A 17,530-nucleotide genomic window follows, 5' to 3' on the forward strand; every position below is an offset into this window, starting at 1 on the left:
ATTCGTTGCTGGAAATGAAGAAGAACCAGTTCTTCCTTATGTTCCCAATCAACAGCAAATGCAGGCATTTAAAGCATGGCATGAGAGAGCCAGGAAAGTTATGTACTGGCTGTCTATCAGTATTTCAGACTCTATGATTGTGCATATTCAAGATGCAAGTACGCCAAAGGAGGCATGGGATACTTTGTTAGAAATGTATAGCACAAATATGCAAGCCAGGAAAATGCAGCTCAAGCAAGAGTTGCACAATGTGCAAAGAGAAAATATGAGCATCAATGACTACCACATGAAGGTGAAGAAGATTGCAGATGCACTTGCTTCCATTGGGTCGCCAGTGGAAGATGATGATTTAGTTTCTGTGACCTTGAATGGTCTAGGAAAGGATTATGCATAGTTTCGAACATCCATTTCCGTCCATGAAAGATTTCCTGATTTTGAGGAGTTGATTGCTCTTCTAATTTCTGAGGAGCAGAGAAATGGTGGTGCATCTTCTTCAGGAGAAACTTCAAAAGAAGCTGTCTTCTACTCAAATGCTAGAAGAGGTAGAGGCAGAGGTAGAGGAGGCCGATTTGGAGGCTGTGGTAGAAATCAAAATATGCAGCAAACTCAAGAAAACCGGTCCTATGGAGGAGGACGTGGTAACTCTAGAGGCAGGATTTTTTGGGCATTTCAAAACTCTTAAAGCTATGGTTGAAAAAGAAACAGGCCTACAAATAAAATGCCTAAGGTCAGATAGAGGGGGAGAGTACCTCTCAAATGAGTTTGCAAGGTTCCTACAGGAGCATGGCATAAAGCAGCAATATTCATGCAGTCATACCCCACAACAAAATGGAATTGCAAAAAGGAAAAACAGGCATATTGGAGAGGTATCTCATGCCATGCTCAACGAAAAAGACTTGCCAGATTTTTACTGGGCTGAAGCAATTGCTATAGCAGTCTACATAATGAACAGGACTCCCACTGCAGCAATACATGGGATGACTCCAGAGGAGAGGTATACTGGTGGGAAACCAGATATTTCTCATTTGAAGATTTTTGGTTGCATTGCCTATGTTCATGTGCCAAATGAGTTGAGATCCAAGTTGGATCCAAAAGCTGAGAAGTGCATCTTTATTGGTTACTCTCTGCAGCAGCAGAAAGGGTATAGATGCTATAACCCTTCTACTCGTAAGTTTACAGTGAGCAGAGATGTTGTTTTTGATGAGATGAGTAGCTGGTATAAACCAGTAAATGTGATTGATGATGTGGATGCACAAAATGGTAATGCTGCACAAAATTCACAGCAGCAGTCACAAAATACTAGTGGAGCTGGAGCGTCCTCTAGCAGTGGTTCACATTCTTCGCCATGGACAGGCAGATTGAGATCAGGAGAATCTTCTCAAAGCAATGCAGATAGTGGTATTCAGGTATCATAAAAAGGAAAAGAGAAGATAGATCAGCCCATGTTTGATGTGAATGCAGGTCACTCTTATGTGGATGGTGAATCCAGTGGCTCAGAACAGAGTATTGATGATGAGTTGGGTATTCCTTCTATTGTTACACTTGGAGTAAGAAAGACCAAGGATATTTTGAGAGCACCTGGGAGTGAACCTACTTTGCGCAGGTCTACCAGAGCTAGGTATCTTGTGGATAGGCTGAAATATGATGGATTTACAGCCATTCACTATGCATATATGGTCAAAGTGATACATGAACCAGAACCCACTTCTTTTGAGCAAGCCATGGGAAAAGAAAAATGGGAGAAAGCCATGGATGAAGAAATGGATGCCTTGGAAGCAAATGCTACATGGGAATTGGTACCTTTGCCTAAAGATAAGAATGCAATTGGTTGTAAGTGGGTTTATAAGGTGAAACACAATGCAGATGGTTCTATGAATAGATACAAGGCAAGATTAGTAGTCAACGGGTATGCACAAACATATGGCATTGATTATGAAGAAACATTCAGTCCGGTTGCAAGGATGGCAACCATAAGAGCAATCATTGCTATGGTTGCATCAAAGGGATGGTCTTTACATCAGATGTATGTAAAGAATGCCTTCTTGCATGGTGATTTGCAAGAAGAGGTCTATATGGAGCAGCCACCAGGTTATGTGCATGATGTTCATCCTGAGTTTGTTTGCAAGTTGAAGAAAGCCTTGTATGGCTTGAAGCAAGCACCTAGAGCATGGTCTGACAAGATAGGACAGTATCTTGTCACTATTGGCTTTCAGATTTCCAAGGCAGATTTCTCACTTTATGTGAGAAAAACAGAGAAAGATATTATGCTACTTGTCATTTATGTTGATGATTTGATTATGATAGGTGACAATGATGAAGATATCCTTCATGTGAAAATGCTATTGAAGCAAAAGTTTGAGATAAAGGATTTGGGAGAGCTGCGTTATTTCTTGGGCATTGAGGTGATTAGATCACCAAGTGGGATATGGATCTTGCAGAGGTAGTATGGATTGGACATGCTATCCAAATATGGGATGACAGATTGTAAGCCTATTTCAGTTCCTTTGGAGCAGAATATGAAGCTGAGCGCAAATGCAGGTGAGCTTCTGGAAGACCCTACTATGTACAGACGTATAGTAGGAAGTTTGATTTATATGACTATTACCAGGACAGATTTGAGCTATGCTGTTGGATTGGTAAGTCAGTTTATGCAGGCTCCAAGGAAACCGCATTTGGATGCGGCTAGACACATACTCAGGTATGTGAAGTCCACATTGCAGTATGGACTATTTTATGAGACTGGGATTCAGATACAGTTGCATGGATACACTGATGTTGATTGGGCTGGTAGTATTTCTGATAGACGATCTACCAGTGGATATGTGTTCTCTTTTGGGAGTGCTGCAGTCACTTGGAGCAGCAAGAAACACCCTACAGTTGCCTTGTCGAGCACAGAGGCTGAGTACAGGGGTGCAGCAATGGCTGCATGTGAGGTAGCTTGGTTGCATAAGCTATTTTATGATATGCATCAGCCTATAGATGGGCCAGTTGTCATTTATTGTGACAACATGAGTAGTATACACTTGGCAAATAACCCGGTCTATCATGCTAGAACAAAGCACATTGAGGTGCATTATCACTATGTGTGGGAGAGGGTTTACTAGGTCTTATTGATCTAGTTTATGTCAGCACAGAGGATCAGGTAGCTGACATATTTACGAAGGCATTGGGCGCAGAGAAGCTGCGCAAGTTCAGAGACATGCTTGGTGTGCAAGAATTGGGATTGAGCTCGAGGGGGAGTGTTGAGATATCAAGCTCCACTCATGATATGCCAGGGTGATCGTTGTGCATTTATGTCACCGACTGTCAAGATTGTGGGAGAGAAGGAAGGAGTCTCGCTTGAAGCTTTCTTGCTTGCACAATGGAGGAAGACACACAAGGGTGGAGGCTGAAAACAGTTTTTCCTCTTCTTAGTTGTGTAAGCCAAAAGAAGTCAAATACAAAGAAATAGAAGAACCCTCTATATGGGTCTCAAACCAAACTCAACTAACTAAGGTGGCATACTAACTGAGCCACGAACTAGAGTAGATAAGGATAGCTATCATGTAGCTATTATTCATGGGCGGTGTACCAACCGCATCTGCAACTAACACGTCGGTGACATAAATGCACAACGGTCACCCTGGCGTATCACGAGTGGAGCTCGATATCTCAACACCGACTTGTCAGTTACAGATGCGGTTGGTACACCGCCCATGAATAATAGCTAGATGATAGCTATCCTTATCTACTCTAGTTCATGGCTCAGTTAGTATGCCATCTTAGTTAGTTGAGTTTGGTTTGAGACCCATATATAGGGTTCTTCTATTTCTATGTACTTGAGTTCTTTTGGCTTACACAACTAAGAAGAGGAAAATTGTTTTCAGCCTCCACCTTTGTGTGTATTCCCCCATTGTACAAGCAAGAAAGCTACAAGTGAGACTCCTTCCTTCTCTCCCACAATCTTGACAAATAGAAGTAAGGAGGAAAGCAAGCGAGTAGGTGCATGGATCATGGATCATAGCTTGTCGATGTGAATGATGATGATATGCTAAGTATTTATAAGTTTCCTCACTATATTGCATTGAGTTATTAGATTCATGAACACATGTAAGTAGGCTAGGTAAGAGATAATTGTGGCTTCATGTGTTAAACCCTTATGAGCCATGTAGGTTCTTTCCTCATATTGATTTGTTATGAAGATTGAGAAAATTAGTTGAAAATATAATTGTCTCCTTAAAAAGATTGAATTGCAAAATAGAAATGGAATAGTATATGTATAGACGTTACAATTTTGATATTGTTGCATTAGGTACAAAAGTATATTTCTAGCAATGACTAAGATTAATGAAAAGGTAAACAAGAGAAAATAGTAGAGTCTTAAAATAAGATTATTAGTGGAATAGATAAAATAGTGGGATTGACTTAATAAACTCATAAGCAACAAAGTAAGGAAATGAAACATACAAGTTCTATTAAAAGCATGACATTCATGCATGTGGATAAGAATAAAAATAAGGAAGCATCAAACAGCATAAGGAAACATTAAATATTTAGAGAAAAGAAGGGAGTCCAAAAAGAAGAAGAAAATGACCACACGTACTTAGCAAAGTTTGATAACTAGTTGGAATGACAAATTATTTATTGAAAAAAGTGAAGACATGTTGGGCCTAAGAATTAGGTAATGAGTTGGTAGATTAATGTAGTGACAAATACTAGAGAAAATTTTTACTTGACCAAACTAAACTAGGTTGGGGAATTATGTGAGCACAAATTGCTAAGAATAGGAGAGAAAAATAAATACGAAAAACTTGAAGATGAGGAAACAATACATAGAAAGAGAAGGTTGCATCTTAATCCATGATGTTAGAGGAATGCAATGAAGTATGTGCATGGAAATCCCATTGTTGAGATAGAATCATACATTGGTATGCGAATGAATAAATGAGCTGAGTCATGCAATGGTTGTGTATGCATAGGATTGTTGTTGTGGGAATAGAATCTTGCAATGTTGTGTGCACATAGGAGTAATGTTACCTATTATAATACCATGATGTGCATGGAAATTCCATTGATGATGATTATGCAAGATAAGGTAATATTCAATCTCATAGGTACATGAACACACTGCTATAAAGATAGAGATGTATCCTAGCATGAGTAGAAAATAGTGTAAAGGAAATTATAATTACAAATTATTTTTTAAGAGTAAAATTATGACTTCAAGTTATTTTTTTGGTTGTTTGAAATTGGCTATGATTTTTCTAGTTAGAGCTATTAATGAAACTATTTTTGCGTGGTTAGGATTGGTTTTGGAACTCTATGGTTCAAATGTTTGAAGCGTATTTATGGTGGCTAGTTGCAAATTTCTACTTGAAAAATATATTCAAGGCTAGTTAATGCCATTTATGGCTATGGATGAATGTGGATATTTTTGGATTTTTTGGAAAAGATTTATGTCAAAAGTTTAGTTGATAAGACTTCATGATATAGTGCAGATTTGCTAACATGTAGTAGGTGTAATTCACCTACAAGAGGTAGTACCATAGATGGTATATACTTCCCCAAGGTCTTGCCATCACGGCTCACACTTGGCTCGTTAATATTCATCTAAAGTTTAGAGTGCCACCTAGACAAGCGGTCAAATATACAAGAAAGGTTCATCCCTTGAGGTGATCAAGAACCAGTGGGGCCCTAGTAGTAATACTCAAACTAATCCTAAGATAGGGACTTGTAGTGCTACTAGATGCACCTGAAGATGTAGCGATACTCCTTAGTCTCCCAGACCAAGGACTGCCAGATGATGTCTCTGGTCCACTAAGAGTCCATGATTCTTGCTTTTCAACTTGCATATGAGTGTCATGATCATCATCATCATCCAATGCATCACCATTAGATGCATACCAACTACTCATTTCATCAAAGATGACACTACTAGAGAGACCTCAAGAGGAAGAGTGGGCACAGGGGTGAGGAAGTGACCCGAGATGGGATCACAAAGACCGAATAGTGAGGTGAATTCCCAATGGTGGCTAAAGTCTCGCATGCAAGGCTACAGAGTGAGTAAATATGAATGAAACTCAAATTGTATTGAAAAGATGGTTTTCATTGTTTTTGTGTATGTGGTTGAAGGCATTCAATGAACATTATTTAAAGAAATAATTATTGAAGCTGATTTTATATGTTTAACAATGTGGTAAGACTTAATTAGATAACTAAGCACTTAGTGTGTGTGCCTAGAAAGCGGCATCATCATGTTGATGTTGTCCAATGGATGATTAGACCTGATTACTTAGGTGTTTTCCAAAAGTCCAAGGTATTGTGGACCCTACAAGATTCTCAAGTGCCTAGGGCCTAATGATTACAGAATTCAACTCCTTGAAAACCTAGAAGTTCATAATGTATTCTATATCAGCCTATTGAAAAAGTATGTGCCTAACCGTAGTCATGTGCTCAATGATCAACAAATTGTAATGCCTAGCCAAGGAGTCCTTGAGCTATGGCCGGACAGAATCCTAGATGTTAAGGAGAGGCATTTGAGATCCATGATCTTGAGGGAATACCTCATCCAGTGGAAAGATTATCCTGAAGAGGATGCCACCTGGATGGATAAACGTACTCTCAACCAACAATACCCCCAGATTTTCTCGAGATGAGGACATCTCGATTCCTCTAAGGGGGAGAGAATGTAATATTTCTACAACAAAATATTAAAGGACCTAGATCCCGTGCAAAAGCGATTCAAAGTAATCTCCCACAATAGAAAAACTTTGGGCTAAGTGCTCCATCCTCGTGCACTAACAAACACTAGCCCCGCATTGTGCATAAGAAACCGTGGCTCAAAACCGTAGTCCACCGCAGGAACTCCCCTTCAAGGGAAAAATGATAATGAATTATTTGCAAATTTTTTTACAAACTCCCTCCCCTTCACCAGCTGCATGGCGGGGAGAGGGAGTATGTGTTGGAGTGTGGAGGGGCATGAGGGAGGAGGGCATGCAACCTGCCACTTGTGTGGCCACCCCCCCACCTTCACCCTATATATGAACCACCCCTCCCCAAGCTTGAGGGGGGATTATCCTGTGCCGCCCGCTGTTGTGAGGAGCTGCCTGCCAACAATCTCCTGCCACCGCCAGGATGTTCACGCCACCAAGCTGCTGCCCCCATCACCATCGTCATCATCTTCATCTCCATCATCATTCTCTCCATCATCATCTCCAATCATCTCCCCATCACGTCTCCACATCATCTCCCTGTTTATCCAGAAGCTTGAGAAGTTTCTATTGAAGCTTCTCTAGACCAAGTTCACCTACGGCTCCCGGGTTTTTTCTAGAACATGTCTTGCAAGGCCTGTTTCTTGTGCAGGGAAGGAGATCTCGAGCATTAGTAACCTTGAACCTCATAAGGGAGCCAAGGGAGAGTTTGCTGAGTTGAAATCTGCTTCGTCCTGACAAGAACGATTGCCGCACATCGTCGTGATTGGGACGATCGACTTACAGAGGCCCTCTGGGCATATAGAACATCCCATAAAGCAGCAACAGGACAGACACCCTTCCAGCTGGTGTATGGAACAGAAGCTGTTTTTCCTGTTGAATTGGAACTACCCTCTTTGAGAGTGGCTATCAAAGAGCGTTTGGGGGAGGATGATTCACTGCAACGCCGTCTCCTGCACTTGGAATGTCTGGACGAAATTCGCAGGATGGCTCTACAATGCATGGAAGCCACGCAAGCCCGACGTAAGGCTTACCATGACAGTTTCATCAAGCACAAGGAGTTCAAAGAAGGTGATTTGGTCCTAGCCTATGATTCACGATTTGGTAAGTTTCCTGGCAAGCTTCAACAGCGGTGGATGGGCCCCTATAAGGTACTTGCCGTCAACCCTAATGGTTCTGTCCAAGTACAGACCGTTGATGCCTCTGATGATCCCTTTCTGATCAATGGATATCGCTTGAAGAAGTACTTCCCTCCTTGGGGATATTGACAATTACGGACACTTGATCCTTTCCCTCGTTGGCGCGGCACTGTACTTCTTATGCTGCTGCTTCTGATAGCCGTTCTTCAGCCATTTCTGATGAGGTGGACGCAATCCTCTGTCCCCTCAAAACCCCCTTTCAGCCTTGATCTCTTATCCTCTATTTTCCACCAGCGACAGTGGCGAGGTGGGTTCTGACAAATGGTCTTTCTACCATTCCCTTGCTCAATATTGAAAAAAAAAAGAAGAAAAAAAAAACAAAACATATCGGTCATGGGAGAAAAGGACTTAGGTCCCTGTCATGCCGACCTATTCTTCGAGAAAAGGTGGAAACACCCTCGGGAATAGGGGAAAATAAGAGAAAAAAAAAACAAAGAAGAAAAAAACAACAAAAAAAAAAAACTGTTATGAGAGAAAAGGAAGAAATTCCCTGTAATAGTAGGCCTCGTTCCAAGAAAAGGTGATAAACACCCTTGGGCAAGAAGCTGGCTGTGGAAAAGGTGGTAACACCCCGCAGTCCAGAAAATGGATTCATCAATTGATATCCCTAGGATCCAATTCCGAAGCTACCTCCCTTGGTACGCTGTGTCCTGGGTCTCTTTGCAAAGTGACTACCTGTCCTCCAGCAGACGACATGTTCCTGTCCAATACAATATTCGATGTGATGGCTACCTCCCTGGGTACGCCTCTTTAATAATTGATGCTGCGATCTTCATCGACAAACAATAGAGTGACGTGAGCTTTCATCCTAACCGGATGGGGAAGTGAGTACGGTTGCCCTCTGTATCTATCAACAACGAGTGAGACAGAGGGTGGGGCGAGAGACCAGTCTTTTCCCTTCAAATCAAATGAGAGGTGAGAAGTGTGAATGAAGTGTTGCACGCACGGAATGGGCCTCTCAATGCACAAAGCACAATTTTTTTCTGTGCACTGCACCATAAGGCTCCCTTGCCTTCCTTCTTGCACTGTATGCCGGCACAGGGCGGGATGCACAGTTGCACCATCAAATGCGCACAAGGCATACAACCTTTGCACAAGTGACCGTGAGGATTACATCAATGGGTTTCAAGAAAAGGCTGCCCTTCTGTATCTATCAACAGAGAGTGAGACAGAGGGTGGGTTGAGTTTGACTGGAGTTTCTTCAATCACTTACCGAGAGGTGCGTTTGAGGGACGTTACGATACTTGGAGTCAGGTATGTTCCACTTTCCCTGTGCACCCACGGGATGGGTCTTTACCGTCATCACAAGACACATCACCCTGTTCTATACACTGCACTGTAAGGCTCCCTTGCCTTCCTCCTTGCACCTATGCCAGACTGGTTGGACGCACTACTGCACCATCAACTGTGCACCCTGGCATACTCCTTCTGCACCATTCCCCCTTGTCGATTCCTCAACCGGGTATGAGATATGGGTTTTAATCATGCTTCCTCGAGTGATATTAGTCATGGGGCGAGTGACTGTCCTTTCATTTCGTTTGAGTGATTGTGAGTTGAGTGTAGTATCCCTCATCATCGACAAATTTCCTGCGATTCCTTCCATCAGCTACCTCCCTAGGTGCTGCCGCGTGGTCCCTTCCATGACGGACGTGTGCCGAGAAGATGCCTTGGTCCCTCCAGCGCCGACAACAACACTGGATGTGCCATCGACACTCAACCTTGCTTTTTGACAAAATGGGCCAAGTTTTTCTAACCCTACACTTTGGGTTCTTCGTGACGTTCATGTTTTAAGTGTGGGGACGTTAGTGGATGGTCTATGGCGTGGTCCTAGGTCCCTGTTGCTCGGTTAACCCTATCCGTTAAGGTCTTAAGTGTGGGGACGCGTCCCTGCGGGTCTACATTGTATATCCCCTGCATATGCCTCAACCTGTTCATGCATGAATGCTTTGCCTTGTTTTTACCTTCATGGGATCCCTTTCCACCCACCCGTTTATGTTCCACCCACCCTTGGGGCTGTTCCCCTGCAGTTTTCCTTCATTCCTTGATTTTGAGGTCCTACTATATGAATGCATCCTACGTTCACCAAAGTCCCAATCCAACCTTATAGCCCTGTTTCCCCCCATTGAGCTGACCATTTTTCCTTTTTACCTACCTTTGTTCCGGTGCACGGTTTTCAAGTTATTAATTTTTGAAGCATTTTGCGCAATTTAGCCGGTTTTCCATGTGAACGCACTTTTCTTGCTTTGGAACCGTGATCTGATGTCATAGCCCTACCAACCACTTTTCCCCTGACATTTTTCCTTTTTCCTCCAAGCCATTTTGATACACGGTTTGTCCATTATAAATTTTTCAGGTTTTTACGACTTTTTCGTGCGTATTTTTTTATATTTTTCCATGTGAACCTGCCCTGTTTGCATCGGAATTCCAATTTGATTTGACAGCCGTGTCCCCTGTGCCTTCCCCCACCTTTTTCCTTTTCCCTCCACCCTTTTTCGACTTTCGGATTTTTACTTATTAATTTTTAAATGAGTTTTCGGGCGTATTTTTGGAGTTTTTCGCATATGAACCCTTCCTCCTTCCACCGGAACTGCGGTTTAACGTGATAACACTGTGTCACTCCTTCTTGCGGACATTTTTCCTTCTTACTGCATGTCTTTCCGGTGAACGGTTCGTCCGATATTAATTTCCGATCCCATTTTCAGGGTTATTTTTTGGGTTTTTCCCATGTGAACGCGTCTTATCTCCGTCGGAATTATGTTTTGATGTGATAGAATTGTCGAGCACATCTTTCTGCACAGTTGTCCTTTTTTCTTTACCTCATCCCGATGCATGGATTTTTCGATATTAATTTTTAATTGCGTTTTTTGGTTCGTTTTTTGTGTTTTTTGCACGTGACCGCCCTTCCCCCCCCCCGAAACCCCCGTCCCGTATTTTCCTTGTTTTTCGCCTACCGTCCTGCCCACTTTTTGTTTTTACGCTATTTCTTTTTGACGTCCGGATTGGGAGTTATTAATTTTTCTTTATTTTTACGTGTATTCGCGCGCCCGTTTTGCGCGTGAACGCATCCTTTTTCGATTTTACGAGTCTCCACGCGCCCCGGTCGTGTCCACATAACCCGTACCATCATCCCAGCGTCATTTCAATCCCGTCACGGCAAATTTTTTTACCCCGCCCCGCGCACGTGCGCGGGACGGGGGTATGCACCCTTGGGCCCTGCCTAACACCCTTGGCCCACCCTCTACCCCCCTTGGGCCCTGACCACCCACCCTCCACCCCCTTGGGCCCTGACCACCTACCCTGCCCACCCCTTCCCCCCAACCGCCCGACCCCTTCCCTCCAACCCCCTCCCTCTCCCTCTTCTCCCTGTGTACTCCTCCTACCCTCCTCTTCCCTCTCCTCCTACCCTCCTCCTCCCTCTCCCTCCTCCTCCATTCCCTCCCTCCCTTTCTTCCTCCTTCCCTCCTCCTCCCTCTCCACCCGCTTCTCCATCTTCCCCCCTCCTCCTTTTCTCCTCCTTCCTCTCCTCTCCTTCCCCTCCTTCCTCTCCCTCCAGCCCAGATCGCTGCCGTCGCGCCCCAGACCGCCGCCGTCGCGCCCCAGATCGCCGTCGTCCGACGCCCGTCTCTAGCCCAGATCGCCGCCGTCGTGCCCCAGACCGCCGCCGTCCAACGCCCGTCTCCAGCGCCCGTCTCGCCGCCGTAGCGTTCCGTCCCGCCGCCTCGGTCGACAGCCGCCCGCCGCCGCTCCTCGCCAGCGTGCCACCGCCCGCTGCCGCCATCCACCTCCCCTTCCTCCTCCTCTTCCTCTTCCACCTCCTCCCTCAGGTTAGTGTTAACTAACTTACTTAGTGTAACTAACTTAATTAGTGTTAAATCTAACCTAACCCTAGTTAGTTCACCCTAACCTAACCCCACCCACTAACCACCTAACCCTAGTTAGCTACCCCTACCCTAACCCTAGCTAGGTTAGTTCTAACTAACCATAGTCAGGTTAGTTTACTAACCCTAGTTAGGTTACTCTAACCCTCAGTTAGTTACACTAACCCTACCCTAGTTAAACTAACTGTAGCCTAGTTACACTAACCCCCCTTAGGTTAGTCCCCACAGACCTAACTTAGTTTACTACCCTGACTAACCTAACCTGACTAACCTAACCTGACTTATCTAACTTGACTTGACTTAGTTAGACTAACATGACTTACCCACACTAACCAGACTTAACTGACGTATTTCTAACTGACTTATTTGATTAACATGATTTATGTGATTTAATTAATTTCTAACTTAATTTTTTCATTAAAAAAATTCGGAAAATTTTCTCAAAATTCCTTTTGCTTTTTGCCAATTTTTGGGAGTTTGTCTGCTGGAAATTACCTGCCCTAAAATTTCTGCAAATTCAATATTTCCTAATTAATCCCCCAATTGCCAATAAATGTCGAAAATTCATTTAAACATAGTACAAAATTCTACGAAAATTCTAGAAAAATTCTCAAAAATTCCCCTCACCTCCCTTCATCATTTTCCATTTATTCAACCATAAATAATCACAACTTAACACACACAAAAAACTACCAAAAAAACTTAAAAAAAATAAAAACTAAAAAAATAAAAATAAAAAAAATCAAAACCAACAACAATCAAATCCACACATCCGCTAAGGTGTTGTCGTTGTTGTTTCATCAGTGATCTTTACTTTTCCTTTACTGGATTCACTTCTTTTGGGAGACTCTTCCGTGCGCATTTCTGCATTACATACACACCCCTTCCAAGTATTTATTTTATGTGCTTTATTTATTTTCATTTTCCCCCTTAATCACAAATTAATTGTTAAAATGAACCCTTTAATTCACCCACAGTTTCCACGCGCATTCGCGTTAAACACACATTCTTTTTAATTAAAATAAACCAGTCGTTCACTTAGCACGCGCTACGTGCGCTACAGAGGCACTTTAAAATTTTAATTAAAATAAACCAGCCGTCACATGAGCACGCGCTGGCAAAAAAGCGCTTCACATCACCTTAATTTGTAATCAATGAATTGCATTTAGAGACCCAGTCGGGAATCAAAGTCCGGGAATCGCATAACTGCACCGCTTCACCTAATAATTGGTAATTAAATTTCTAGTAAGGAACTGCCGTTTTCTTGCTAAGGTTTATCACCTAATAAAAATTCACCCATTTTTACTAATTGATTAAAATCAACCCTTCATTAAATTAATTCCCCCCTCACTGCACTTACTTCCCCTTTTTAATGAACCGTTTCGAGGGATGGGTATGCGCAGTCATTAGTGTTATTTTCCATGGTCCAATCTTGGTTTATCACAGATATAGTTTTGATATGTGTCGGATGTGGTCTTATTTTGGTTTCCTATCTTAGTTACGGTTACGGGTACGATATGCAGTTTTTTTTCTTTTGTTGCCTGATACGGGGTTCTGGGTGTTTGTCTGATGCATCGCATGAAGCTTTCGATCGCATTTGTCTCAAGGTCATGTCAAATTTTTTCTAGGATGTGGTTTGCTTGGGGTTAGTTGGTCGAGTCACGTTTTCTTATTTGGTAATTCTCTTATCCTTGGTTTTTGTCTGTTGCTTTGCAGGCATTCTCCTTGATTGTCTGTGTTTGTGGTGTGTGTGTAACCATCTGAATGGCACCTTCTCATGCTCCTCCCCCTATCCAGTACGTCCCATTAGTTAGTAGGGATTACTCTTCCCTACTTACTTTTGAGCCTCTCACGAAGGCGGGACTTGCTGCTTTTGTGGCCACTCCTTTTCCATTGCTTCCAGAGGATCCGTCGTTATGTGATGAGTTCCTGGCCTCTTACAGCAAGAAGACAGGATTAGTCCAAGGAATGTCTATGACTTTGACACCTCGAGGCTTAGGGAAGGCTCTGTCTCTTCCCTTCAAAGGTGAACCTTTTGTGACCACTCGTCAGCTCTTCTCTAATGACGAGATTCTCAAGCTGTTGCAGAAGCAAACAAGGGAAATCCTTGATGTTAAGAAGGTGATAAACTCTTCAGGAGTTTCCTTTTCTATGATTACTGATTCCGTATGGAAGACGATGTGTCAGTTCCTTCAAGACAGATTTATGCCTGCCAAAACGCCATCCCATTATTTGTCCAAAGAGCTTTTTACAGCTTCCAGGATGGTGCTGAAAGGAGTTGCTATTGATTGGAGCACATACCTCCTCACTAAAATGGATCAGCATTTTGTTAAAGTCACCAGGGGTAATGTTACCAATGTTACATATGGATCATATTTGTCTGCCTTCTTGACCTATTCAGGTTTACAGAAGACTGTGCCTCCACCTCCTCCATCAGATCCAGTACCTCCTCCACCACCTTCAGAAGAGTCAGAACCCATTGACATAGAGGATGATGATTCTCCGCCTCCCCTGGTCATCCAGCGCAAACGCTTGAAGAGGGTAGCGGATAAAGCTCCTTCTGTACTTCCCTCAGTGCCTATCCCTGCTACCTCTGGTAGTGAACTCCTTGGGTATCTCACTTGTAATAACCTGTTCCGAGCACATTGAGAAGGATCCTTGGCGATCTCAGTTCCTTCCCTGAACAGTCTCGTCTCAGGAGATGCCATTCCTTTCCTCTGCAATGATATTCAAAGCTCCATTGAGTTGTCAGTGACAGCCTGTGTTCAACAGCTGTACGCATCTTTCTATGAAGAGCTCATGCAGTCCAAAGACCAGTTGCATAAGGCAACATCTGAGTTAGCTTCTGCTAAGGATACCCTAGCACATTTATTTAAGCAAATGGAATAACAAACCCAACTGGTTGCCACCCAAAGCGATGAGATTTCTTCTTTGAAGACCCAGTTACTCGAGGCTCAGTCACAGGTTACTAGCCTTTCAGCGGAGAAGGAGCGGATGTCCCGAGAAGCACAGGAATTCCAAGCTATCTTAGATGACAATCTTTCAGCTTTACAGATGGCTAATGACACAGTGGCCAACCAAGCCTCCCAAATCCAGCAATTGCAAGATCAGCTTGCAAAGTCCCGCTCTGTTCCTCCAAGCCCTCCTGTTCCATTAATTCCTTCTCTTTCACAGCAGGACTTGGCTGCTCTTCAGAGACAGGCTACTTTGTGCCCTCTATTCCAAGATAAAGTGGAAAGATTGCAGTCCAGAATGGACTTGTTATGGTCTACCTTTGAGCAGTTTCAGGAATATGTCTTACCAGACCATTCTTTCTTTGCCCACTACCACTTACAGAAGTTGGTTTTCTATATGAAGCTTTCCACGATGGATTTACCTTTTCCAGAGGATGGCTGGAGTGGGGCTTGGTCTGCTGAGTTGTTGACAGAGGTAGTCAGAATGGTCTTTGAAGATTCTGTCACGCCAGATACCATGTTGATGTCGTACATGTATCTCCGAGGAGATTTGTTAATTCCAGATGAGGTAGATATGGCATGGTATGTGGGGGATGTGGTCTTACAGGCTGTTTTGTATGTCAATCATTTGGAGTTGCGCATAGCTGACATGTTCCAAAGTTATTCCTCCAAAGTAGCTGATTGTCAGGATAATTCGTGGCATCCCATGATTGATTCGGTGGTCCTAAATCAAAGACAAAACACAGCTCCTACCTTTTCCCAGAGTACTAACCAACTGAGGATGGATCTCTTAGCCTATCTTTCCAAACATAATCCATTTGATCCTACCTTCTTTGATGCCTATCATAGACGATCTCTTCTGGGACCTTCTTTTTCTACCCTCCTCTATTACCAACAAATGGCTCACCGCTATGCTATATATCTTTCCCTTTGTCAGTCTAATTCCACAATAATTTTACCCCTTCTTTTCCAACCTTCATCTTTCCCTCAAATTCCTATTTTCACTTATTGTTCCTTTATTGAGGATAGGGTATTTTCCCTTTCTCCACCCTGTCCTTCTCCTTCCATAAATGTACCCTCCACATTTCCTATTTATCAGTTAACACCGTTCCTTAGTGATTCCTTACAAATTTCTGCCACTCCTTCTTTAACCTTTTCTTCCTTTTATGATTTTTCCTATCCTTCCCTTCATCCACTTTCCCTTATTCCACTACCCTCTCCTAACACTTCTATATCTCAACCACCTTAGTTGGTTAGTGACTGTGACGGGTTTGATAATTAGATTTCCAGAAGAAGGGGATGGAGTTCGGATGATTGCCTTACAGGACCGCAGATTAATTGGCCAGTAATTCCAGGAGAATGGACAGCTTCCAGTCAAGCTTATCAGAATTATGTTCATTTTGCCCAGCAGTATTCACAGTCTGCCGATCCCTCAGTGAGATTAACTGCTCACTTTGCTTGGTACCTGGCGTATATGCATAGGCACTCTCATACTGATTCCAAGCCTATTCCAAAGTTGTGCATGAATGTCAATGTTAGCATTGATTCCCAACAGTTGGAAATACTGTATTTTCATGCCCTCTGTTTGCCTAGCAGATACCTGGTCCTGTTGGAAAGGATGTGCTGTCTTCAATTTTTTCAAAATCCTCCTAAAAACTTTGTAGATGAATCCTTATCTATGGATCGATTCCGACAACATCAATCTTTTAAGAGGGATCATCTTCATTGATACCTTTCCAATGTATAATGGAAGCTTTTTAATGCAAAACTCTCTTTTTGAAGGAGTCATTCAAATGGTTGTGTTGTGTATTAGTGTTTGTGTTGTGAGTTCATTTATGTCAAACGAATGTGGTGGTTTCCTATTGGATTTCGTATACGAGCTACGTTTTGGAAAATTGTGGTGATGGGGTCGTGGTTGGAGAGTTGAAGCTGATGCTGATGAGGAAGAAGTAAACTCTTATATCCTTTACAAATTTGTTGTGATTTTTTTTTAGTTTGATAAGAAGTGTTAATGTATCAAGAGTTTTCCTTTCTTTGTATTTTTCTATCAGAAACAGGTTATAAGTTGGGGTCGTGGTGGATGGATTTTTTTTGAGAATATATTGAAGATCAAAGTTGAGCTTTTCCCTGAACTTGTATTCCCTTTTTCTTGGGTTGCGAGGACGCTTCCTTATTAAGTGTGGGGATATGTTGAGTGTTGAAATGACTTGTTTTTTGGCTGATTTTTGTTGTTTTTGAGAGCTGAATGGTTGATTTTATGAGATGATTGATTGATTTGGAAGTGGTTTGAGAATTTTTTGGATGATATTGATTGTGTTTTGGAAGATCATGATGTTTGTTGGTGGTTCTGTGATGTTCTGATAGGTTCTGAATGGTTCTATATACCTTCTGTTTTGTTCTGTTTTGGTCTGTTTTGTTCTGATTATCTTCTGTGAAGAGGGATGGAGTATTGATTGATGAAGAATGAGATATTGTGAAAGCTTATTGAATGGTTTGTGAGAGTTTGGAATGATTTGAGAATGAGTTATGAGGTTTTGATGACCTTCTGTAACCTTCTGTAGGTTTTCTGTAGAGCTTCTGCTTCTGTTCTGTTTCTGTTCTGTTCTGTACTGTAGCTGTTCTGGTACTGTTCTGTAGACTGTTCTGTATGCTTCTGTAAGTGTTCTGTGGAATGTATGTGTGACTTTGGGAAAGTTTTCTAGCCTTGGAAAGAGGTGAATACAAGTGCAAAAGAGCTGAAAGAAGTGGAAGAAGTAGCTGCTGAAGACTCAAGTGAAGACTAGAGTGAAGTGACAGTAGTGAGCTATGAA

The 17,530-nt window shown here is 42.6% G+C and overlaps 1 non-coding gene across 1 annotated transcript; it reads left to right on the plus strand.

Annotated features, from left to right (window-relative positions):
• The first annotated feature begins 16,788 nt into the window (after positions 1-16,788).
• On the plus strand, positions 16,789-16,856 carry LOC148009174 (small nucleolar RNA SNORD36). The gene has a single exon (XR_015689866.1). It is a non-coding gene; the product is annotated as a small nucleolar RNA SNORD36 (small nucleolar RNA).
• The last annotated feature ends 674 nt before the right edge of the window (positions 16,857-17,530 follow it).

This window comes from Lygodium microphyllum, unplaced genomic scaffold (genome assembly GCF_053477565.2).
Source record: "Lygodium microphyllum isolate KBCC unplaced genomic scaffold, Lygodium_microphyllum_v1.1.10 scaffold_34, whole genome shotgun sequence".
Classification (NCBI taxonomy): Eukaryota; Viridiplantae; Streptophyta; class Polypodiopsida; order Schizaeales; family Lygodiaceae; genus Lygodium; species Lygodium microphyllum.